Source organism: Triturus cristatus, chromosome 4_2, assembly GCF_964204655.1.
Source record: "Triturus cristatus chromosome 4_2, aTriCri1.1, whole genome shotgun sequence".
In the NCBI taxonomy this organism is placed as follows: Eukaryota; Metazoa; Chordata; class Amphibia; order Caudata; family Salamandridae; genus Triturus; species Triturus cristatus.
The window spans coordinates 604,448,984-604,475,647 of NC_140586.1; positions in this window are offsets into that span (position 1 = coordinate 604,448,984).

Genomic DNA, 26,664 nt, shown 5'->3' on the forward strand with positions numbered 1-26,664 from the left:
TTTCAACATAGAAGCTGATATGAACAATGAATTAGTTTGGAAAATTGTATGAACATTCATCAAACAACGCCAAAGTTATAAGCAAAACAAATAATGCTCTTCCTATGGAAACTTGATCCTAACTATAACTACCTACTGGCGTCTGCCAGTAGGTAATGTATATATAAAATATATATATATATATATATATATATATATATATATATATATATATATATATATATATATATATATATATATATATATCACAGAAAAAAACATAGGTTTCAGGCACGTTATAGTTAGGAATTAGCATTTAAAAAACCTCAGAAATTCACTGAAAAAACCATAGGTTTCAGGGGTGTTATAGTTAGCTGGACTTTTCACTTGTACAAAACCATTGAAATTTCCCCGTTATAGTTAGTTCAGCTAACTATAACTCGCGCGCCCGCAATGCATTGCTGATGACGTCACATATTACATCACTCATGACATGGTCAGTGACATCACTCATGACATCACTGATGACATCTCAAATAACACTGTGTTCACCTACCCTTTTCACGGGCATTACAATTTGCGATAGGGGGTGGAGGGTCAGGTGATGTTTCTGCCAAGTGAGCCCGGAGTCACAGTCACAAACGTCCTCTTCTTCCTGAATAAAAGTGAGATTATGCTGCATACTTGTTCATATTTTAAGTAGTTCGCACAGACACACGTTTTAAAAACAATAAAGTTCCTAATACCCGCCTTCTCTGAACAGTTAGCTTGCTGCCCCATCCCCCTCCTCCCTATCCTCTGTTGTGTGAATCCATGGACTAGCCTCCCTCCTGCCATGCATGGTCTGATGTGCTGCCACTGCCCTCAATTTAGTATGATGTACCAGTCCACTCCTCCTGCCCTCCATTGCCCAATTCTATGGCCCATCATTGACCTCCTGCTTAGCCTCTGTGCTTAGCTTGCTGCCCCTCTTCTCCTTCCCCCTGCCCTCCGATGTCTGTGTGCATGCCCCTGCTCCATCCTTTTTGCCCACTACGTTCCATGGACCTGCCACTCCTATCTACTCTGAGTGTTCTGTTGAGCTGCCACTCCCCTCCCACCTGCCTAGCATTGTCAGATGACTGTAGCCTGCCCCTGCCACCTCCACCCTGCCTGTCCACATGCCATGCCCCTATCCCCTTCCTCCTGTCCTCCATGGTCCATTTTACTGCCACACCCTTCTGCCCTCCCTGATCTGTTGTGCTGCAACTGCTCCTCCTGCCTGCCCCACGCGGTCTGTTGTGAGGCCCCTTCCCCTGAACTTTCTTGTCTGTGCCCAGGTCCTGACCCTCCCTTCTATCCTCCATGGTCCTTTGTGCATGCCCCTGTACCCTCCTTCTTGCCCACCATAGCCATTGTGCTGCCACTAACCCTCCTGCTTGCCATGCATGGTCTTCTGTGCTGCCATGGCCCCTCCCACCTTCCCTGTGTGGTCAGCTAGCTGCCCCTGACCCCCTCCCACCTTCCCTCCATGGTCTGTGTGTATGCCACCATAGTCTCATTGTTGCTCTCAATGGTGTGTCTTGTTTCTAGTGCCCATCCTGCCTGACCTCCATGGTCATCTTGCTGCTCCTGCCCTGCCACCTTTCCCCCAGCCCTCTGTTTCCATGTGCAGACCCCCTATTCCCTCCCTCCTGGCTTGTCTGTTCCATTGTAATGCCCCTGATCCGGCCCTCCTGCCCTTTATGGTCTGTCATGCTGCAGCTTTCTCTCCTGTCTGTCCATTATGGTCAGCTAGCTACCATTGCCTCTTTCCCATCTGTTCTCTGTTGTCCATGTTCATGGTCCTGTCCCCTCCCTATTGCTTTCTATGGATTGTTGTGCTGCACTCCCGTCCCGCATGCGCTGTGTGGTGTATTGTGCTGCTGCAAACCCTGATGCCTGCCCTGTAGGGTCAGTTTGGTGCACCTCTCCATGTCCCTCCTGTCCTCTGTTATCCGAGTCCATGTCCCTACCCCAATTCCTCCTGCCTACCATGATTAAATGTACCATACTTGCGAACATTTTGAACTTGGTAAGAGGGAGATTTTGAAAAAAAACTGGGGTATTGATTTTCCCCTTTGAGTTACATTGAAAAAGAGGATATTGTAGACAGGAGACAGATCAAATAAAGCCCATTTGAGCTTAAAAACATTGGACTTTTCCTGGCTGAAACGGGTCTGTTGGCATGTATGGTTGTACTACCATTGCCTCTTCCTTCTGCCCACAATGGTCTATTATATTGCCACAGCCTCTCTTGTCAGTCCTGTATTGTTGGTGTGTTGCCCCTGCCCCCCTTTCCACTGCCCTCCATAGTCTGTTGTGCTGCCACTGCCCTTCCTGCCTGCCGAGTGTGGTCAAATTGTTGCCTCTGCACTCTCCTACCTGCCTTCAATTTTTGGAGTCCGTGCCCCTGGCCTCTGCCTCTCAACAGTATCCCAATGAACAACTAGATTGCTAACATTCTATATTTATTACAAAAGTGTGGAACGACTGACGTCATCTTGATGTAATCAAAACTGTAATACCTAGAGTATTTCCTTTAGAAATTACATATATGAGAGGGTCTTATTTGCATCAAAATTATGGTTAGTGCTCTAAAAAACTAAAATGAGGACATATTTTCTGAGTTTTCAAATAGCGACAAAGAACTTTTACATTTTTTGTAATCTTTATGTTTTTGTATCCAGTTGACCACTTGATTAAATGTTGCACCTTGGCGAGAGGATGTGGTGTTACTTCCAGAGCTGCAGACTTTGCAACTGGGGAACCAGGTTGGAGTTTCTGCTTCAGCTCAACATTCTGTGATTGTGGTCAAATCACTTAATCTCCCCATGTCTACAACCAAAATGAATTTGATCTTGTGTGATGTAACCAATGCTCATGTAAAGCATTCCAATACCTGACAAGTCTGCACTATATAAAACTGCAAATACACAAAAAATAAGTGTTTTGCACACTTCTGTCATTGGGCTACATGTGGGCTACATCTGGGTGATATGTGTGCTGCATTTAGGTTCTTTTGTGTCTGGTAGCCATCTTGGGAGATTTATTTGTTATGAAGTTTCCTAATTTCCTCATTTACTGCAGTCTCCTCAGTAGGAAATGCTTTCAGTTTTTTACTTTGATTCCATCAAGAAGGTATTCAGATATGTCACACATTTGCCATATATTCTGAATGTTAGCACTCTAGTTGCTCATTAGATCACTGTAGTAGAACTACTGCTCACCAGGGAAGTCTGCTGCTGGTATTCAAAGTGCATGTTTCAGTCTGCATGTCAGAATTTGTTTATGAAATAAAAGAGGATTTGAGAAGTCAAAATGTGCCCTAATTTTTCTTTCTGCAGAACTAATCATAATTTCTATGGCAAAATGAACCCCCTCATTTTGTTCCTTTGTAAATTAAATGTTTTAAGTGTTACCACTTTATTCCAATCAAGATGGCTTCAGGTGTGCCATACTTTTGTCATAAGTAAGACTGTTAGCGCTCTAGTTGTTCGTTAGAACACTCTGGGACATTCTGTCATTGGGCTATACTTGGGCTACATCTGGGTGATATTTGGGCTACATTTGGCTCTTTTGTCTCTGGTGACCATCTTGGGAGATTTATTTGTTATGAAGTTTCCTAATTTCCTCATTTACTGCAGTCTCCTCAGTAGGAAATTCTTTCAGTTTTTTACTTGGTTCCATCAAGAAGGCATTCAGATGTGTCACACATTTGCCATAAATTCTAAATGTTAGCACTCTAGTTGCTCATTAGATCACTGTAGTAAAGCTACTGCTCACCAGGGAAGTCTGCTGCTGGTATTCAAAGTGCATGTGTCAGTCTGCATGTCAGGATTCTTTTATGACATAGAAGAGGATTTGAGAAGTCAAAATGTGCCCTCATTTTTCTTTCTGCAGCACTAATCATAATTTCTATGGCAAAATGAATCCCCTCATTGTGTTCCTTTGTAAATTAAATGTTTTAAGTGTTACCACTTTATTCCGTTCAAGATGGCTTCAGGTGTGCCATACTTTTGTCATAAGTAAGACTGTTAGCGCTCTAGTTGTTCGTTAGAACACTCTGGGACATTCTGTCATTGCGCTATACTTGGGCTACATCTGGGTGATATTTGGGCTACATTTGGGCTCATTTGTCTCTGGTGGCCATTTTGGGAGACTTATTTGTTATGATGTTTCCTAATTTCCTCATTTACTACAGTCTCCTCAGTAGGAAATACTTTCAGTTTTTTACTTTGATTCCATCAAGAAGGCATTCAGATGTGTCACAAATTTGCCATAAATTCAGAATGTTAGCACTCTAGTTGCTTATTAGATCACTGTAGTAAAGCTACTGCTCACCAGGGAAGTCTGCTGCTGGTATTCAAAGTGCATGTTTCAGTCTGCATGTCAGAATTTTTTAATGAAATAGAAGAGGATTTGAGAAGTCACTCAAAATGTGCCCTAATCTTTCTTTCTGCAGCACTAATCATAATTTCTATGGCAAAATGAACCCCCTCATTTTGTTCCTTTTTAAATTAAATGTTTTAACAATTACCACTTTATTCCAACCAAGATGGCTTCAGGTGTGCCATACGTTTGTCATAAGTAGGACTGTTAGCGCTCTAGTTGTTCTATAGAACACTCTGGGAAGCTGCAGTAGAACACAAAGGAATCAACTGACAGTCTCTGCCCTTATTGGATGTTCATGTTTTACTGAGAATATCAGACTTCATTCTCACATGACTGAGAAAGATAATGTGAATTTACAGAAAATATGCTCTCAGTTAGCTTATAGATCACCTTCCAAACCTCTGTGGGAAAAGCATGAGAAAATAGTTTTCTCTCAAACATGATTCAGGATATCACAGCAGAAGACTTTTTCACATGGTAAAATCACCTTAGAACACACCACAATTCCTAAAATGATTATGGTACCATCAACAAATGATTTATAATGTAACTAACGTCTTAAAACCTTCTATTAACTGCAATGCTTTTTAATGAGGTGCTATCATGTATATTGGTCCCAAGATGGCTGCCAACACTTCTTGGATGAAGTGCTGACAGCCAATCAGATCTCACGATGAGATGTCTGGTTAGGCTCCGCCCAGATATATATGTGATTTTACTTTTGATTTTCTCAGGAACTACTGAACGGATTGACACCATTTAAGCAAAAGGCACATCCCTGAGCTGAGGACTACCTCTCTGCCAAATTTCAAGTAATTCTGTTCAGCCACTGGAGTCAAGCTATCCTGGCTGATGACGGCTGATAGCCAGAAACCGGTCCTAGGATGCTTGATTCCGGTCCAGGGAAGACATGGCTTGGCAGTTCGGGCTGGACTGTTCCCATGAGGCACAGGGTCAAGACTGATTTGCATATGGCCATGTCTAAACTGGGGTGGCGTAGTGGGCAAAAGAACGATGGATTTAACCCAGATCTCTTGACTGGGGGAGAATGTCTGCATTGTCAGCATTCCGTCCATCAATTGTTTGTTGTAACCATTTAAGCAAAAGGCACATGCCTGACCTGAGGACTACCTCTTTGCCAAATTTCAAGTAATTCTGTTCAGCCGTTCGGTCTGTTCCTTCGACTAAAGGTCCTATGGGAAAATGCATGGGGAAAACGCGTTTTGGGACCCCCCTTTTTTCTCAGCCCCCGCTTGACGAATCACCCCGAGACTTTCAGGGTAGGAGCTGAGCGGAGCGCCCCATTAGTTTTGAAAATTTCACGAAGATAAGTCAACCGGCGCCAAAGTTATTCAAAATAGAATTTTCAGATTTCCTATGGGAACTCGGTCCTAACTATAACTATCTACTGGCGACCGCCAGTAGATAATATATATATATCAGCATATGCCACTTTTACCTCTCAGTGAACAGTTTGTGAGAAAAGCAGCATGTATATATATATATTCTTTTAAGTGAAGTCTGTCGTGAGATGCTCGCAGGAGCCAGATGCACAATCCCTTGCAAAGCACTTGCTATATCGTACATTTAGAATTAAGTTAGTTACAGTGTTTTCATGTAACTTAAAAAAAGTAGAAAATTTGGCATGTTGATTAAGTTAGAAAAATGAATTATGTATTGCTCCATAGAAAAAGTGAAGCATTTTTTACCCTCTCAAAGATGCCCATGAGCCTATTGCGAGAGGTCTCGGAGAGGAAGCACACCCTAAAGAAGGATTGTGATTGTTTCAAATGGATTTCTTTATTAAGAAGAAGAAGATTCCATCCTTTTTGATTTATTTCACTATGGGATTTTGGTGAGGGTAGACATAGCTGGCTTGCTCTCCTTTCCTGTTTGCCTTTCATCACAGTCTTCCTCAGATTCTGATGAACAGCTGGGAGCACTTACACCAGCTCAACGATTATAGCCTCCTAATGAATTATTGGTGTGACAATTCTTTGACATGAGGCCAGATAGCAATAAAGTTTCTGCAAAGTATGTAATCGTTAAATTGTGCAAGAAGTAGTTCAGCCGGGGAAGTAGAAATAGCCAATATAGCATGAGTACCACATGGCATATGGCGAAAACTCAGATGTATGCATCTGAAAAGCCTTGAACAGGCAGAGTTGGCTCATGTTGTAGAGCTAGACAACTCTATAAGAGCATTAACATCATTTGCTTTGACAGATACTGTGCCTGCGCTGGTTCTAAGTGCAGAAGTAGGCTATAACCCTGCATTCATGAATAAAGCAATATTTTACTGCTTGTGTAAGCAGATCATTTGTCATCTGAGCAAAGTAGATCTACAGAGGACACAATTGTTCAAGATAACAGGTGCCCCCCTAGGCAGTAGCTTTTTTTATTCTAAAATTTTTTTTTGAAATGTTTCTCTTTTTTTGGTATTACGGAGATGTCCTTGGTATTTGCTTAACACCTCAAGTTGTGGATTTTTGTCCTACTCTACTAAAAAAAAGATAAAATACAAAATAATATTAAACATGTTTGCAAACACAATTTTTTTTATTGTTGTTGAATACTGCTAACAAAAACATCTCTTTTAAAAGCTACCCTCTATTTTCATGATCTATGTTGTGTGTACTATGTTTATCTTTTATTCCCCTTATTAAAATCTCTTATGAGACTCTTGCGAGAGCCATGCAGGCAAACCCTCGTGGGCAGTCCGAGGTGGCAGTGCTTCCTGACTAGCTCTTGCAAGCCTATCGAGATCGTACTTGTTATAATGGACTTTTTATTTACACTGAATATATCCTGTTGTAGTATGTATAATTTATATACTGCAGAATAGTAGCAGTGTCTTTAGTTTAATGAAAGCAGCTCATAATTGTGGTGAAAAATAAATCTCTTAGATTTATTTTTAAAAACCACGTTTAAATCTGCATGAGACCAACATTAGTACATAGCACACACCGATCCTCATGTATTTGCTCTAAGTCCATTTATTATTTTGAAAAAAAGATCAATCACTACTTTTATTCTGATTGCATGAGAGTCTAGCGAGAACATAAGATTTTTTTTAGAAGAAGAATTTACACTTTCCTTCATTACAGTACTTATGCCTTATCGCCTCATTAGTAGGGTGTGGGGAGAAAGTAGACTCTCAAAGGAGTCCTTTTGACAGTGTTATAACAGTCAGAGTAGGGTGTAAGGAGACACTGGGATCTCGCTAGACCTCTCGACAGCCTAACAACTAGTAGACTATGGAGAGAGACTGGCCTCTCCAGTTAGACCTTACATGAGGGTAACCAGTATATAGAGTAGGGAGTAAAGAGACACTTGCTCGCTACTCACACCTTTCCTTAGGCTCAGTAGTATGCATAGTAGGGTGGAGAAGGTTTTCACCTCACATATAAGACCTCACTTTTCATAATATAGTATAACTAGTACTGAACTCTCCACTGACACCTCTCCCCAGGGAAATAACCATATATATTTATGCTGATGGAATAGATTTGCTGTCCTATCACAGCTTTCACAAGCATGGCATACATGTACATTAGTGTGTAGGGAAACATTGTCTTGTCCTCTAATCCGCATCTCTAGGACAACATAGATGTGCAGTACACTGTGTGCAAGCAATGGCCTCTGTACTAACACCTCTCCCTACAGCAACAGCAATAGCAATATGCAATGGAGTAAGCTGTTGGGTAGTGGGGTGTAGAAATGTAGTATCATCTCCGCTGAGAGCTGTGTCTTGGTTGAGTGGTGTGGATAGTTGAATGTGGAGACATACTCACCTCTCCCTCGGACTTCTTCTCATGGGGACATTAGGGTGGGAGCAGGGACAGACTTCTCTACTGAAACATCTTTCCATAATCACAAGCGCTCCACTATCATATCACCACCAGCTGATAGCTGTGCATAGTAGAATTTGAGAATGCACTGGCTTCTGTGCCACAAGCTCTCTCTTGTATGAAAGGTCTGTATACTACAGTGAGAACAAGCACCCTGAGACATTGCTGGAGCCTGCCCTGAGGGGTGGTGGTCCACGGGGCCATGGTGGGCTCCAGGAGAGGGGTCGTGTGGCCCCACTCCCAACAGATTTAGAGCCCCGGGGAGGAGGTGGTCCCCGGGTCCTGTATTTAAATAAATTGTGATAGGCAATTTTGATGTCGCCTCAATATGTTTTGGGCCCTTGCCTGTCACGGGTACTTGGGCCTCCCACATGAGTGACGCAATCCCACGGGTGTCTAGTTTTCAAAAATGTGTGGGTTTGGTAGGTTTCCCTAGCTGGCCACCGAGCACGGGCCAAAAACCCAGGTGACCCCCCTTGCAGCACCAGGTTGTTTTGTTATAGGCAATTTTGATGTCGCCGCAATATGTTTTGGGCCCTTGCCTGTCACGGGTACTTGGGCCTCCCACACGAGTGACGCACCATTTTTATCGGGAGACCCAGGGTAACGCTGAGTGGTAGGAAATTTGTGTCAGCCCGGTGATGCCACAACTTTCCCACACAAAAATGTATGGAAAAAGTGATTTTTTCAGCTAAATTTGGGTTTGCAGGGGATTCTGGGTAAGAAAACATTGGAGGATCCACACAAGCCATACCTCCCTGGAATCCCACGGGTGTCTAGTTTTCAAAAATGTGTGGGTTTGGTAGGTTTCCCTAGCTGGCCACTGAGCACGGTCCAAAAACCCAGGTGACCCCCCTTGGAGCACCAGGTTGTTTTGTTATAGGCAATTTTGATGTCGCCGCAATACGTTTTGGGCCCTTGCCTGTTGCGGATACTTGGGCCTCCCACACGAGTAAGGTACCATTTTTATCGGGAGACCCGGGGTAGTGCTGGGTGGTAGGAAATTTGTGTCAGCCCGGTGATGCCACAACATTCCCACACAGAAACGTGTGGAAAAAGTGATTTTTTTTCAGCTAAATTTGAGGTTTGCAGGGGATTCTGGGTAAGAATACGTTGGGGGATCCACGCAAGCCATACCTCCCTGGTAGCTCCCAGGTGTCTAGTTTTCAGAAATATATGGGTTTGGTAGGTTTCCCTTAGCTGGCCACTGAGCACGGGGCCAAAAACCCAGGGGACCCCCCTTGCAAAACCAGGTTGTTTTGTGATAGGCAATTTTGATGTTGCCTCAGTAGGTTTTGGTCCTTTGCCTGTCACGGGTCCTTGACCCACCCACGCGAGTGAGGTACCATTTCTATTGGGATACTTGGAGAAAGACGGGGGTATGAAATTTGTTGTTTCTTTCTGCAGCATGAACCTTTTGGCACAATAATGCAAGGAAAATGTGACAGCAACATTTTTAGGTTTCCCGGACATTGTGGGTAAGATAATGTGTTTGGATCCACAAGATAGACATCACCATGTAGTCCCATGGGTTTTTAGTTATGACAATATCCACAGTTGGTAGGTTATTTTTAGATGGAATGTACACCTTGGCAGAGAGACTAAAAAGAAAAAAATTACTGCACAGCCATCTATTCCTCAAGCACACACACATACTGGTTGGATTTGGCACGAGGGCGAGTGATGATTCAGTATATAAAATTTTATTAACAAGAGATTTCACAAAAATGAAATGCACTGTCAATAATTGAAAGGACATAAAACTGAACCAGTGACTCGCAGCTCGTGAGCTGTAAAGCCACATCAAGGCCACAACCGCTTTACAGGCCATTCACACACCTTTCATACGTGATACACACAATACCATTCACACCACCAGGCACAAAACCAACACATTACAACATTCACAAAAAGGGACAAGGTACAATCTGCTTGAGAAAGACAGAAAAGACAAATATTTCTGCACAAACACCTATTCTTCAAGCACACAAACATAATGGTTGGATTTGGCACGAGGGTGAGTGATGGTTCAGTATATACAGTTGTATTAACCAGAGATTTCACAAAAATGAAATGCCCTGTTAATAATTGAAAGGACGAGAAACTGAACCATTGACTCACAGCTCGTGAGCTGTAAAGCCACGACAAGGCACCAACCGCTTTGCAGCCCATTCATACACCTTTCAACGTGTGACACATACAAAACCATTCACACTGCCAGCTGCGGGCCCAGCACATTACAACACTCACACCAGCAGACAGCGCCATTCAAGGGCCCATCACTTTCACACGCCCAGATTCCTGATACAGCAACCACACCAGCTCATGGATTGCGTGGAGTGGCGTTTAGCTAGCAGTGTGTGTAGTGACCAGCAGCAAGTCACTACTCACACACTGCCACCATGCACACCAGGCGGCAGTCCACGCACACCGCCAGCCAAGCGGCAGTCCACGGCAGTCCACGCACACCGCCAGCCAAGCGCCAATACATGCACACCACCAGCCAAGCACCAATCCATGCACACCACCAGCCAAGGGCCAGTCCACTCACCACCAGCAAAGCATCAGTCCATGTACACCGCCAGCCAAGCACCAATCCACACACCCCGCCAGCCAAGCGCCAGTCCACGCACACCGCCAGCCAAGCACCAATCCATGCACACCGCCAGCCAAGCACCAATCCACACACCCCGCCAGCCAAGTGCCAATCCACGCACACCGCCAGCCAAGCGCCAGTCCACGCACACCGCCAGCCAAGCGCCAATCCATGCACACCGCCAGCCAAGCACCAATCCATGCACACTGCCAGCCAAGCGCCAGTCAACTCACTGCCAGACAATCTCCAGTCCACGCACACCGCCAGCCAAGCACCAGTCCACAAACACGGTCATACATTTTTTTTAAACAAGAAAGAAAACACAAACCAATTGCAACTAGATGCAAAACTATGACTACAAAAACAACAGCAGAAACTAAAGACATCATTCTATTGCCAAACGTGAAACTGAAAAACTATATAAAACCATACAGACCAGGCAGTACACTATTAGACTCACAGTTGCTCCCAAAAACTCCTTTGAGTGTGATACAATCTGAAACATGTGGGCACCCAGAGTCCAGGATTAGAAGGACAATCGGCACAGTGCATACAACTCTCCTTCTGCACACCTCTTCGCAAGCAGACTCTACATCTCTTACAGGGATTGTTTTTTTTGGGCGTGGGAGGAATTAAATCAGGAAAGTGGCGATCTTTCAATCTAGCCACATCCTCCACCAGTCCAACTCTAGGAACACTTGACTGTGCCACAACAACAAGTCTGCCTATCACAGACTCCTGAGACTGAACAAAAATCATCTTTGACGCAGGAGAGCACTCTTTGTATACAACAAAAGCATTGAAAGTTGCTAAATTGAAGAGATGGATGGCCAACTTCTTATACCAAATGTAAGCCTTACGAATAGCAGTGTAAGGATCCAACCTCTAATCTACTCTATCAACACCACCCATGTGCTTATTGTAGTCTACAATGCACACAGGTTTGCGCACTTCAGCAGCCTGACCCCAAACAGTCACAGGTGAAGTACTCTCATCATGAATGGTAATCAGCATGTACACATCTCTCCTGTCCACACATTTCACAGCTAGCAGTTCCTCACTATGCAAGGCACTGCACTGTTCCCTCTGAAGCTTTTTGCAAGCAAGCTCTTTTAGGTAACCTTTACGGTTAGAGCGGATTGTGCTACAGGCAAAAGTGTCCACTTTAAATAATTCCTTAAACAATTGCATAGCAATGTAGAAGTTATAAAGGTACAAATGGTGGCCTCTGTTAAACAATCCTCTAGCAAGATCCCACACAATTTTCTCAGAAACTCCAAAAGTGGACAGACAACCAGGGGGGTCAATATAGGAATCCCTACCAGTGTACACCCGGAAATTACAGATATATCCTGTCCTACTCTCAGACAACATATACATTAAGGGTGGGCGTAGTTCGCGAAGTAGCACTTCGCGAAGCTACGCAAAGTGAAGTTCGCACTACGCGAGCTACGCGTAGCACTTCGCGAACTGCGAAGTAACATGTTCGCACTGTGCAAGATGTTGTTTTCAATGATTGCACAGTGCGGACAAGCAACCGGCACTGTGCAATCATTGAAAATGGCATCTTGCACAGTGCGAGCTGTAGTTTTCTGCTGCTCGAGTAGATTTTTACTCGAGCTGCAGCTTTCTCAACGCCAACTGGTAGTTTCTCATCGCGAGCGGTCGCGAGCATACGCGACCCCTCGCAATGAGAAACCTGACCTTCTCGCGTTGGGAATCTCGCCGGGAGGTTTATTTTCCATGCTCACGATCGCGAACAAGGAAAAAGTCTCGCCGGGATGTCATTTTGCTTGCTCGCGGTCGCCAACTTGACGTTGAGGACCGCGAGCAAGCAAAAAATGACCGCAGCACTACGCAACACTACGCTACGCGTGTTCGCACTGTGCTACGTGCAGTTCGCGTAGTGCGAAGTAGCGCGAACTTCGCAAACTACGCGAGCGTAGCGTAGTGCTTCGCCCAGGCCTAATATACATCTGAATTCCATAACGTGCTCTCTTGCTAGGAATGTACTGCCTAAAAATCAAACAGCCTTAGAACAGGACCAAAGACTCATCAAGAGATATTTCTTTGCCTGGAGTATAGATTTCGGAAACTCGATCTACAAAGTGATCAAGAACAGACCGAATCTTAAAAAGACGGTCACAGTCAGGGTTATCTTGTGGCAACGCCAAAGCATTATCAACAAAATGCAGCATCTCTGAAGCAAAAGTAAATACCGATCATGACTCATAATTGCAGGAAATATGGCCGTTGCCATCAAGGGACTGGTAGACCAATATGAAGCCAGGGACGGCTTCCTTATCAAACCCATCAAAAAAGTAAAACCCAAAAACTTCTTCATCTCATCCAGATTTGTGGGAGTCCACTATGTAGCTCTAGAGCAGAGCCTAAGTCTGGCACTGTTGTCCCTCAAAAACTGTTCAGCATACCCATTAGTCTGCTCAACAATCTCACCCAAAAATACATCATCCATGAACAACTGAAAAAACTGTATAGGCAACATTTTTTCACAATTCACTCTACACCCTGCATCACCACTAAAGGCAGGCAGCACCGGCAGCACCATGTTTGGATCAACCCAGAGTCCAGCACTTCCAGTAGGAAGCCTAGCAGCCTCAGGCTGCAATCCAGATACCTCTTGCACCATCGGCACATCAGAGTCCTCCTCTAAAACAGGCACTTCATCTCCACTGAGAGTAGCTTCATCCGCACTGAGAGTAGCTTCATCATCCGATGATTCGATATGGAGAGAATCTTTCCCTCCCTCCTTTCCCTCAGACGCACTGCCAGTCTCATAATCCTGCTCAGAAGAAGATTCAAGAAGCATACCAACCACCTGCTGAGCAGTAATTCTACGGCCTGCCATTATGCTTACTAATAAAGAAAACTTGTCAAACAAGTCAACAACAACAAACTGACATCCTAAAACTTGTTTACCATGTTTTGTCAACATATCCATTCTTATGTCTTTGTCATCATCTGCTTGTCACATATTCTTAGCAAGTGCTTTATATTCTAAGTTTAACCAAATATTTACGTTCCCAATACTTCCTAAAAATTCCCTTGTGTCATCATGAAGAAGTGTCCTACATTTCGAAACATGTTTTGAACCTCACATTTCTCTAATACTTCTCAACTTTTATAAATACTGCATCTCAAGGTTAAAAATATAATTACAATCACTGAAGCAGTACTACACCATACAACAAACACCTTACACATTTGTAACTTACCTCTGAAATGCCATTGTAGAATATAAAAATATCAGAACCTCTTAAATAATTTTCTTTCCCACACAATACATGTGAAACACCACTCTCAGCAAGGAAAAACCAGTAATGGCAAATTTTACCTCTCATTTTCCACAGAAAAGAATGTAAGTCCCAAATCGAAATCCTCCCTTAATTTTTTCAAAATCTTAAACCACTTTCTGTTGGATAGTAGGTAGGGATCACGGTTCATTCCCCGGCGTTGGCGGCATATTAGTCCAGCACCATGTGACTCTGGGCAATAGCTTGCTTAATCTTCCTGACGGCCCCAAGCGCCTAGAGACACTTACGGGTGATTGTTCGAGCTTTACAAATGTTGTTGGATAATTATATTCATATTAACCCTTTATAACTCTCCTTTGAAAGAGACCAATATGGTTCTATAACTTAATGGAGTCACGACTCTACCGCGATGCCGCAGTGTAACATCGTGATAGAATCAGGGACCCTTACGGCAGTTCAAAAATCACTTTCCACTAACACTAGTAATTTTCTTTAAGAACAGACCTCTTCTAAACATAGTAGTGAGCTGGTAAAACTTGGTTTACATGCATTTACCATATACATAAACCCATAGTGGTTCATCTTAATTTCTGTAGTTGCAGTTTCAGAAACATTCTACTGTACCAGTAGGTCAGAAGTGCACCATATTTTTAAATGGAGCATACTAGCATCAATATCCAAATAACAGGTGTGCTTGACTTTTACAAAATATCGCTTATCCAGTCCACAGTTCTTTTCAAACATTTCTCCATAACCAATCAGAAAACTACTTGTATTCCAAAGTAAAATGTAACCTAATTTTAAGTATACAATGCTTATGAACAACCAATGACTTATCTGCTTTTCGCCAAACAACATTTTGTCTACCATTTTCAATACCTCTCATTATACCAAGTGACTTACTCAGCTACAGACATCTTTTACTTGGCACACATCCCTTGAGAATGCTTACAGTATGGATTGTAGGGAACAGCTACATTTTCTGGGGCAAAAGGTATGCTGAACACAGAGGAATTCACAAAGACCTGGGTTTGCAAAATGTGGATATTAAATGGTTTGCACAGAGAGGACTAATGCGGCACCAATTGCTGCCTTTGGTTAAAACCTTTTTGAATTTCCAACCGCCTAACCTCATGATTGTGCACTGCGGTGGCAATGACTTAGGGACACTGACTGGGGTAGGATTGGAAATCCTAATGAAGGATACCTTGGCACAACTCATGTCACTTTTCCCTCACACTGTCTTTATATACTCTAATATATGCCAAAGACAGAAATGGAAGTGGTCAAATCAGTTTTGTTCACAGATTGGCAAAGCTAGAAAGCTTGTTAATAAAGCTGTTTCTGCATACCTCAGAGACCATAACATGGGCTGTATCTATAACACCAACATATGTTTTGACATGGATGACATCTACAGAATTGATGAAGTTCACTTCACAGATAAAGGGAACAGGGTGTCTCTCAACAACCTCAAGCTGTGCATTTGCACTTTCATGTAGCTTGAACAAGCTCATAATGAACACAACAACTCTTCTTATAGCCATACTATAACCAAACAATAAAAGTTATATATATTTTACGACATATGCTCTGTGTAAATATTTTCCGGTTTAGCAAACCCATCACAAATCTGCAAAACAAAAGCATGAATTCACATTTCACTTTTATAAGTATATATTTTTAATTTATATATTTTAAAATGCTTTCTAACTGTCAATTTGAATGAGAGTATGTACTTTACTATCAGTACCTCTATAATAAACATCAAAAGTGGGATGTATGACGTTACAACGCATACTATTACAACGCATACCTTTACAACGCATTTTTTACAACGCACAATCCATTACAACGCATGACATTACAACGCAGTACACTACAACGCATTTTTAAAAACTACCTTTACAACGCATATCCATTACAACGCATACTACCTTTACAACGCATACCATTACAACGCATAATATTAAATTGCATTTAAGGTAAGTATTAGATAGTATAGGGTTAAAAATTACTATTGTAACTCCAGGGGGTGCAACAGTAGGGTAACTGTTGGATAGTATAGGGGTAAAAATTACTATTCTAACTCCAGGGGGTGCAACAGTAGGGTAAGTGTTGGATAGTATAGGGGTAAAAATTACTATTCTAACTCCAGGGGGTGCAACAGTAGGGAAAGTGTTGGATAGTATAGGGGTAAAAATTACTATTCTAACTCCAGGGGGTGCAACAGTAGGGTAAGTGTTGGATAGTATAGGGGTAAAAATTACTATTCTAACTCCAGGGGGTGCAACAGTAGGGTAAGTGTTGGATAGTATAGGGGTAAAAATTACTATTCTAACTCCAGGGGGTGCAACAGTAGGGAAAGTGTTGGATAGTATAGGGGTAAAAATTACTATTCTAACTCCAGGGGGTGCAACAGTAGGGTAAGTGTTGGATAGTATAGGGGTAAAAATTACTATTCTAACTCCAGGGGGTGCAACAGTAGGGAAAGTGTTGGATAGTATAGGGGTAAAAATTACTATTCTAACTCCAGGGGGTGCAACAGTAGGGTAAGTGTTGGATAGTATAGGGGTAAAAATTACTATTCTAACTCCAGGGGGTGCAACAGTAGGGAAAGTGTTGGATAGTATAGGGGTAAAAATTACTATTCTAACTCCAGGGGGTGCAACAGTAGGGAAAGTGTTGGATAGTATAGGGGTAAAAATTACTATTCTAACTCCAGGGGGTGCAACAGTAGGGTAAGTGTTGGATAGTATAGGGGTAAAAATTACTATTCTAACTCCAGGGGGTGCAACAGTAGGGTAAGTGTTGGATAGTATATTACTATATTATGCGTTGTAATGGTATGCGTTGTAATGGTAGTATGCGTTGTAATGGAATGCGTTGTAAAGGTAGTATTTAGAAATGCGTTGTAGTGTCCTGCGTTGTAATGTCATGCGTTGTAATGGATTGTGCGTTGTAAAAAATGCGTTGTAAAGGTAGTGCGTTGTAAAAGTTGCGTTGTAAAGGTTGTTCCCCTCAAAAGTGTATGAGTGAATGTGCAATTATTTTATATTTATTTATCTTTTCAAGGTAGATTCGCGACTCCCACCTGGAGGGCCGTGCTGAGCACCGCGATGGTGTCGTGTGGTGGCTCCACAAGCCTTACCTTCGCTTGTGGAGTGATCTCGCAGAGATGACATAAACAACCTCCACCATCTCCCACTACTCCCTAGTGATTAAAACTCTACCAACCCAGGTGAAGAGGGGGCTGGGAGAAGGGATCCGAAATGATTTGGGGTGCGTTCTTTCTGTGGTCGTGAATGATCATTACAGGGAACGGAACCCTCCTAAGTAATAGCCAGCTGTGGGAGGGAACAAACCATAACAGTAGGTTAACTATTTTACCCCTTGGTTCCCACTCATAAATCCATTCATACAGAGAGAAAAAATAAATACCGGATGTACATCCATATTCACCTTGGATGAGGTTCAAGTCGAAACTCAGAGTCTATGTTCACAGATGGGAAGAAATAGGAAATAAAGCTGGAAACGCTCCTGTGTGTATGAAGGTGAGCCATCACTACCTGCTGGTCATGTAGCTCCAAAAGAATGCAAGCACTCCTGAACAAGTAGGATTAAGGGGTTGCTTGTTTAGCTGTAACAGAAAAATACGCTCCTGCATGTAGAAGTGTATTGAGCGCTCCTGCGCAAACACCTAAGTAGTGTTGCACAACAACATGCTCCTGCCCATGTTGCTGCCAAGATCCATGAAAGAGCTCCTGTGCCAACATTAAAAGTAAAGTTGCACAACAACACGCTCCTTTGCGTGCTGTTGCCAAGAGTAAAGAATGTGCTCCTGCGCTGATACTAGGTAAGTTTGTACAACAACGCACTCCTGCGCGTGTTGCTGCCAAGCGGAATGAGAGCACTCCTGCGCTGACACTAAGTAAGGTTGTACAACAGCACGCTCCTGCATGTGTTGCTGCCAAGAGTAATGAAAGTGGCAACATCCAGTAGCTCAATGTTCTGGAGCTCCGGAATGCCCTCAAGTAAGCAGAACAAGCACACCAGCAGACACTCGGCCTGTTGGGACCCCCCAGGTAAAATCCCAGAACCATGACAGCACCCTCCCCTAGACAGAACCCCAAAGCAGGGGTGGCTGAACGTGAATTAAGGGGATGCCGGATATAGAAGTCATGAACTAGATGAGTAATAAAGCCTACCCCTGGTCCTACGGGAATCAATAATTGCCTTGACCTCATATTCCTCGTGGTGATCCACGACTATGGGAGGAGGAGGAGAGGTGACCTGGCCCTCTGGGTGTGCTCTCTTTAGAAGAAATATATGGGACAAAGGGTGTATCTTCATAAGTGGTGGTAGAGAAAGCCTCATAGACACTTGGTTAATGACTTTGTTTATGGTGTAGGGACCAATGTAATGTGGTAGCAGTTTCCTAGGACCATGCAAATTAGTATTCTTTATGGATACCCACACCTTATCCCCTACCTCATACTCTGGTTCTGCCTGTTGATGTGTATCAGTGTTTTGTTTGTATGTTTCTTTAGCTTTAGGTAGTTCAAAACTGGCTTGTTGCCATAGCTCATGTATAAGTGTATGGTACTCCTACACTTTGGGCATGCTACTGGTATACGGTTCTTCGAAGGGTACCGACCATGGATGTCGACCCTGGAGACAATAAAAAGGTGACATACCTATGGAAGTGTGCTTGGTGTTATTGAAAGCATATTCTACCACCCATAGTCCTTCTGACCATTATTTCTCAACGGAAAGCAGCAAACAACAAAGGTACTGTTCCATGGTTTGGTTAGTCCTTTCTGCTTGGCCATCAGTTTGTGGGTGATATGCTGATGACAAATGTACTTCCAGTTTCATAGAGTTACACAACTGACCCCAAAAACGGGATGCAAACTGAGATCCTTTGTCGGTGATCAGCAAGGATAGTACTCCATGCAAACATAGTACATTGTTCGTGAAGATTACAGCTAGCTCAGTAACAGAAGGCAGCTTTTTTAATGGCATCAAATTAGCCATTTTGGTCAAGTGGTCCACAATAGTGAGAATAGTTGTGTAACCTATTTTGGTTTTGGGTAGTTCTATGACACAATCCATTGACACGGTATGCTAAGGACAAGAAGGCACTGGAATAGGGAGTAGTAAGCCAACAGTGGGTTGGGAAAGGGACTTTCCTTGGGCACAGACAGAACAACAGGCTATGTATGTGTGTGTGTCAGTGGATATTGAAGGCCATCAAAACTGCCTTTGTAGAAGGTCTATGGTTTTTTAGTACCCACGGCGGATATACAAGAGGTGATCATGACATGTGTGCAAGGCTTGGTGTTGGTGTTCCACCAACAGGAGTACCTGTTTTCTGTGTATAGAAAGCCATCCTGAAATGTAACCCCCTTAAGCTACCCAATCCACTCCTCAGGCCTTTTTTGTTCTATGTCATGGTGTAACTTGGTCAAAAAGGAGGATGGAAGGACTACACCCTGAAAGAGGTGTTTTCAGCAATGATCGATACAGGTTTTGCTTTGGCTGCCTTGTCTTCTGTTTCATCTATTATGGAAAGGCGTTCTCTTTTTCGGGTCTGTATCTAATCAGGAAATCATACTCATTGAAGAATAAGGTCCACCTATGTTGCCTGGAGGTGAGAGCTCTAGTTGAGCAGAGGAACTGCAGGTTCCTATGGTCAGTGTATATAGTTACAGGGTGTCAAGCATTTTTTAAGTAATGACGCCACTCCTCAAACGGTGCCTTGATAGCTTGGAGTTCTTGGTTAGATTTCATGTAGTTGCATTCTGTGGGCTGTAACTTCCTAGAATAGTAGGTCACGGGATGAAGCCTGCCAGTTTTGGTGATTCTTTGCGATAGTACTCTACCCAGGGCATTCTGTGAGGCATCAGCCTCCACAAAGAATGGTTGTTCAGGATTGGGGTGTATTAGGATGGGGGATGTAGTGAACTTGTTTTTTAGCTTTTGAAAGACCTTCTCGGCTTCAGGATCCCATAGAAACTTTATGCCTTTGCGTAACAGTCGGGTGATGGGGTGATTATGTCTGAGAACCCTTCTATGAAGCGCTGGTACAAGTTAGCGTACCCCAGGAATCTCTGGACATATTTCACTGAGCAAGGGGATGGCCACTGCAATATGGATTTGACCTTTTTCATGTCCATTTCGATTCTGGCACGGCTCAAGATGTAACCCATGAATTCTACTTTATTGGCATGGAACACGCTTCTCTCATGTTTGAAGTATAGGTCATGTTGCTGTAGTGCTGAAGAACAGCACAGGCATGTTCTACATGTTCTGGGAGGCTTTTGGAGTATATGAGGATATCATCAATGTATACAATGCAATACTGATCGATATACTCCCTCAGAACCTCATTGATGAAGAACTGGAATGCGGCAGGAGCGTTACAGAGCCCAAAAGACATCATCTGGTACCCCAAAATTCTAAATTTAGTCCAGAACGCTGTTTTACACTCTTCTACCTCCTGGACCCTAACTAGATGGTATGCCCCACGCAAGTCCAATTTGGTGTAGATGGCTGCTTCCTTTACTTTATCAAGTAGGTTGGATATTAAGTGTAACGGGTATCAATTTTTTATAGTGACGTTGTTTATGGCCCTGTAATATATGCACGTTCTTAAGTCTCTCCCTTTCTTTGCCATGAAGAAGAGAGAAGAAGAAACAAGTGACTTGGAATAGCGTATAAACCCATTTTGCAGATATTCATCAAGATAGGCACGTAAATGACAGTTCTCCTTCTCAGAAAGTGAGTATTCATAGCTACAAGGCAGTCTGGAACCTGGTATCAAGTCTATCCTACGATCAAAACTGCGATGGGGGGGCAAGGTGTTTGCCCAATGTTTGATAAAAACCCTAGCCAAATCATGATATACCTCAAGTACAGCCCCCTGTGTAACCACACCCATACCGGTCAATGGTAAAGCATGGGCTGGCACCGTCTGGCCGCCATAAGTGTCTTTCTGTGGATAACCGAAAGAGTTGCAATAGGCAGAATCCAGTGTCATGACTCTAGACTAGGGGTGGGCGGAATTTGCGAAATGAACTTTCGCAAATTATCGCGAAAATGCTAAAAATCTCCGCAAACACGCCAGAAATATCGCGAAGACGCGGAAGTTTTTTTCCCGCCTGTTCGCGGTATTTTTTGCGTGATCCCGGGTCGCCAACTTACCCATGCGGTTGCTCAAGGGCGCGGCCATCTTGTTTTCACTTGTCCCGCCCTCTCGCGATGCTTACTTCCTGTTCCGGGTTGCGCAATGCATGTTCGCGCCCGTTCGCGGTCGAAATTTCCTGTTCGCGACCGCTTTTACTTGATCGCGTTGCTTTTTGCTTGCTCGGGGAGAAAATATCGCGCGAACTTGCGCACGTGGTCGAAATGGGCGCGGCCATCTTGTTTTTCACTCTATTGCATGGTTCTGGGGCCTGATTTTCAATCCTCCCAAAATCCTTTCAATCCTTTGTTTATAGCCACTTTTTTTGGATCTTTATTACTTATTATTTCTCTAACTATTTTCCTGCTTCTATATTTTTGGTTTTTGTCTATTTTTTTTTTTTTTTAGCTACTTTTTCCTCTTTCTATTGCCTGCTATTTATTGCCTTTACTCCTTTATTTATTTTACCTTTTCTTTCCCACCCCGTCCCCAGAACCATGTCCAAGGGTAGGGTTGTTCGCCGGCGCAGCCAGAGCCGCGACCGCCTTCCTTGCGGAAGGCGGTGCCCACAAGGGGTGCAGGCACGGGCCTTATTTGGGGAGGAGGAGTTGGCTGCACTAATTTTCTTTGTGCAGCGCCACCTCCCCTCAACCCTGGCAGCAGGTGGCAGGCCTGGGTCTGGGTACGGCCTCCGGGAGCGTCGGCAGCGGTGGGGGAAGGTGCGCCGGGCAGTGTCATGCATCTCTGGGGTCCGGCGCACCCAGGCACAGCTGACGCACCGGTGGTCCGACATCCTGGACCGTGAGCAGGACCTGCTGGACCTGCTAGGAGTGGAGGTCCCGGGGCTTGGTGAGTACATATTTAATTGCTACAACTTTGTGTCTGTTCTTCTGCTCTGTGTTATATATTGCGAATATTTTTTTTCCTTCCAACCAGCTACAATGTTGCTGCTTACAATACATTCCAGGTTAATAACATTTAAAAGTCTTCTGTGATTATGGTGCTCTTCTGCGCTACTACTAATCTTACTTGTTTGCAGCTTTGCGTTTGCGCGTGCTTAGCGTGATTCTTTACGAGTTTATTTTAGAGAAATTAAGCTACGTAATGCTACAGTGACTCTAGTCCACTCCTTACTTTGTCCCGTCACTAATAGATAGGGGCGGATTGATGTTTAGCTACACTACTTTGTATGAGCTTCTAATTTGTTAGTGGTATGCGTGATGCCCCCTCACTCAGTTACGTGACGTGCTGCTAGTACGGCAGTCTTTAGAACCTTTTCTAGTTTGTTCAATGGGTGGTGGTAGGCTTAGCAGTTACTTAGCAGTAGCAGATCAGCATCAATCAAACCAAAATTTGGTGTATACAAAAAATGTAGTCATGTTCATGTGTCCTCCATGATTTGACCATACGCATTGTTTAGGAATACAGTGGAAATGCATAAATGTACAATTGGCATGCCTGGAATAGGTGGGCTAGGTTGGGTGGTACGTTGTACTTAGGCTTAGTTGTAACTTAGTTTTCTGGAATCAGAATGGAAGACTGGATTACTGTTGATAAATAGTAACTTAAGTAGTCGAACTGCGAATCCCCCGATATTACATGTTGACCAGATGAGATCGGTCAATGTAGGTATTGCAATTGTTGTTTACATAAGTGTTTTTTGACTGTTGTTGAAAATATTGTATTTGTTTGACACCATCCATCAATGTTTGTCTCTTTCTTATATCTTTCCTGTTCATCAGCACCCAGGTGCAGACCGACAGGGACTGGGCAGTCGGCGGGACAGGAACAACACCACCAGAAGGACACCGCTGAGGGCTCCTCTGCTGGCCCCAGTAAGTCTTCTTGTTTTTAATATTATTTCTTATTCCATAACTTTTACTGCCCCATATTTTTCCTGAATTATTGTTGGTTTCCAAATGCTATTTTTTTACCACCAATTATCCTTCGATCTGTACGGTTTCAAAAATCTTATCCCTGCCTCCGCTATGATGACTCTGAGTACTACTACTACATACTGTCAGTCTGTCTGTACTGTAGTAACTAGTCTTGCCCAGTTGGCCAGTGCCACTCTTTGTGAAAGGTTGTAATATAAAACTCATATTCATCAGTAGCTCGAGCCATTGAGTCAAATCCGTTGGGTCGTCGTCTTGTACTACTTTTACTCTTATTGATCTTGAGGCTTTGAAAATTCACAGCAACAACAGCCCTACCAGATTTATTACTATTTTGATATGATACCCTATAGGACATGCTACTGTTGTAGGGATCTTGCACATACATTTGCACCAGAAAATAGGATGTTGGTGATGGTAGGTTGGACCTTCCTTGCACACCTCAATCAGAAATTCCGCACCCACCACAATTCCACTGCTTGACTATAGTACTGTCTTGTCATAATTATTAGGTCTCGGAACCCTCCACCCAAGATACCCAACAAGTAGACAACCCAGAACATAACACACCCAACCTCTCAGTCGTGGAAGCAATTCACATGCACACCCTTACTTTAATTTGCTCACTCGTGTAAGTTAGTCCACACCAAATACCACCAAGTCTATGTAAGTTCAAAATGTTTATTTCAATTTGAGAAGGTCTGTACACTGTTTTCTTAGTAGCACCAACCGGAAAATCAATAACATTAAAACAATATACATTGTTACACTTATACAGTTGGGAATTAAATCATGATAACTGAACAGTGGTGGAAGGCAGCACCACCATCCCATAGCAATTTAGTTTATATAAATTTATAAAAGAAGATGTGAGTGAAGGGACCCCTCACCTTAGAAGAACCTAGTACTGGTAGTTGTTGCATCATTCAGAAGCTCTGGTTCGTAGAAGGGAATCTTGCGTCTGTAATGCGAAAAAAGAAATGGTGTGCATTAGTATATTGCAACTTGCAAGCATTTCGCAGCCGTGCCAAAAAGTGTAGCATCTATGGATAAGCAATATGGACTAACAGTAACAGTAGTACACCAGTACTTCCTAAAAAAGTGGCTTGTTAATGTTTGTGGACCGCTTGTACGCAGCGCGTAGACTAGACAGTAGCAGTGTGAGGCAGGTCATGTGGGCTCAAAGGTGTCTTAAGAAGCTGCAAGGTAAAGGTAACGTCACATGTGCAAAAATAAAAGCCACAAAGGTAAAACGGTAGAATGGCTAGGGCTAATTAAGCAAAGGCTACAATGATCATATATAACTATTAGTGTCTACTCTACTACTACCTGATTTGTACTAGTGATGTATGTTAGTATTAACTCATTTTTCAACCTTGCTACTGATCAATAGGGGGAGGTGTATATGACGCCTAATAAATGTGTAATGTTTTCTAGGCGCACTACCGACCACCATTGCCGGGGCCAGCGATGGCGACGCGGAGGGCGAGGATGCGGCAGTTGCTGCAGATAGCAACGGAGCAGTAGGGGGAGTGGCAGCACCAGTGGCGGGCGGTGGTAAGTTAGATTCATAATCCTTAACTATTGTTGAACTTGACAGTACACTCACTGCAAGGGTGTACTGTATGTATATGTATACTGTACAGTTGTGACTTAGGGCCCCATTAGGATGGTGGGCGTATTGCCCCCGCCGGGCCGGCTGGAATTCACTGCCGACACCGCAGGGGCAAACCTCCCGCCATCCCTATAGAAAATATTCAGACCCCCCACATGTCGACCAGGCGGAAAAGGGTTCAATATGGCAGTGGTGTCTCTCTGAACACACCGCCAGACATATAATCTGCATTTTGGAATGCCTTTGCGTGGCGGCATTGCCGTCCGCCACGGAAAGGCATGCAGACATTGCAGAGTATGCTTGGGGGCCCCCATGGAGGGTACCTACCTATGCTATGGTACCCCCCCGCCTTTCAAACAAAACGTGACAGGCTCCGTGCGGGGCCCGTCATGTTGTGCTTGGAAAAGCAGCACAACATTTTAGCATTGCTTTCAGCAAAGCCAACCAGAATGTAAAAAAAAAAAACAGGATGCGCCCACCACTGTGCCGGGCGCATCATCTTAATTAATTGTCCCCACGGGACCCCCACCCTTTTTAGCATGAGGATGGCGGGCGGACAAAGTCCGCCCGCTATCCGATGTCGTAAGTAAGTATCAGTTGTTGGGGATGTTTGAAGAGTGAACTAGAAGACTAGAATTCCCTTTATTTGGCATAGGACTAGGAGCCGGAGTATTGAGTAACCAATGGCCTCATCTATCTGATTTCAACTCCGCTTTGATAGTTTTATGGAGAAGAGCACCTGGTGCACTGTTCAACTAAAAATTGAAAGACGGGTGGAAGGAAGAAGGACGGGCGACATTTAAAATGTTATGTACTACTGTGCTTTATTTTATAGTGCTACTCTACCATGCCACTATGTGTATAAATAATTACCTTGTCCTACTGTTTTTCTAAGAGTATATTTTACAATTGTCTTGTTTTTTTCTTTTTGATACACAGCTACTCCGAAACTCAATCGGAAGGAGTTGGCCGCCAAGGCACGGCGCCGGAAGCTGGAGGCAATCCAGCGGGAATACCGGCGGCTGGTGGTCCTAGCCGAGGAGGAGGAGACTGCGGCAGCATTTGTTCAAGCCTCCTCCAGTGCCCCGGGCCCCAGCCACCGCCCTCCAGCGGTACGGCACCATCGTCTGGCGGCTGCCCGCCGCCACCGTGCTATCTCCGGTGCCCCCCCTCTGTGGCTGCAACTGCCGCGGCCTTAGACGCCGCGTCGCCCGTTTAGAGGACCAGATGCGCCAGATGCGTGTCCTCCTTCAGTCCCGCCCCACCACTTAGTCCCTGTCATCCTGTTCTGCCCCTTTTTTAATTCTTGTTTGGGTGGGTGGGTGGGAACTTGTTTGGGTGTTACGGACTTCGTTCTATGGACATTGGTTGGGGTTAGAGAGGGGGGTGGGTCAGCTTTTGTGGGTTTAGTTTATTTTTGTTAGGGTAAATTAAATATATTTTTCTATGTTACATGCAATGTTGTTAATGTTTTGTAGGTGGGGTAACTGTTTTACATCACACTGTTTCCTTGCTGGTGCATGGCCACCCATAGCCTGTGTTTGATTTCAATAATTTGCTGACTGTATAAGACACAAACAGATAGATGCGACACACCTCACTCATTGACTGGTCCTTCTAGTACTTTCAGTCTGTCCTCTAGTCTATGCATTCTTTGGAGTGGTGTGTGAAAATGAAATCATTGACAACATGTCCATTATTAATTCTGCCTCCCCCAAACTTCTCTCTTATCGGTGCTTGATGTTTATGTCCAACTGTGGCACAGCACTGGCTGCATGGTGAAGATGGTTTCCTTTTTCATACATGCCATGATTGGGGAGGTGGTGGGGGTGGTGGTAGTATAGTAGTAGTAGT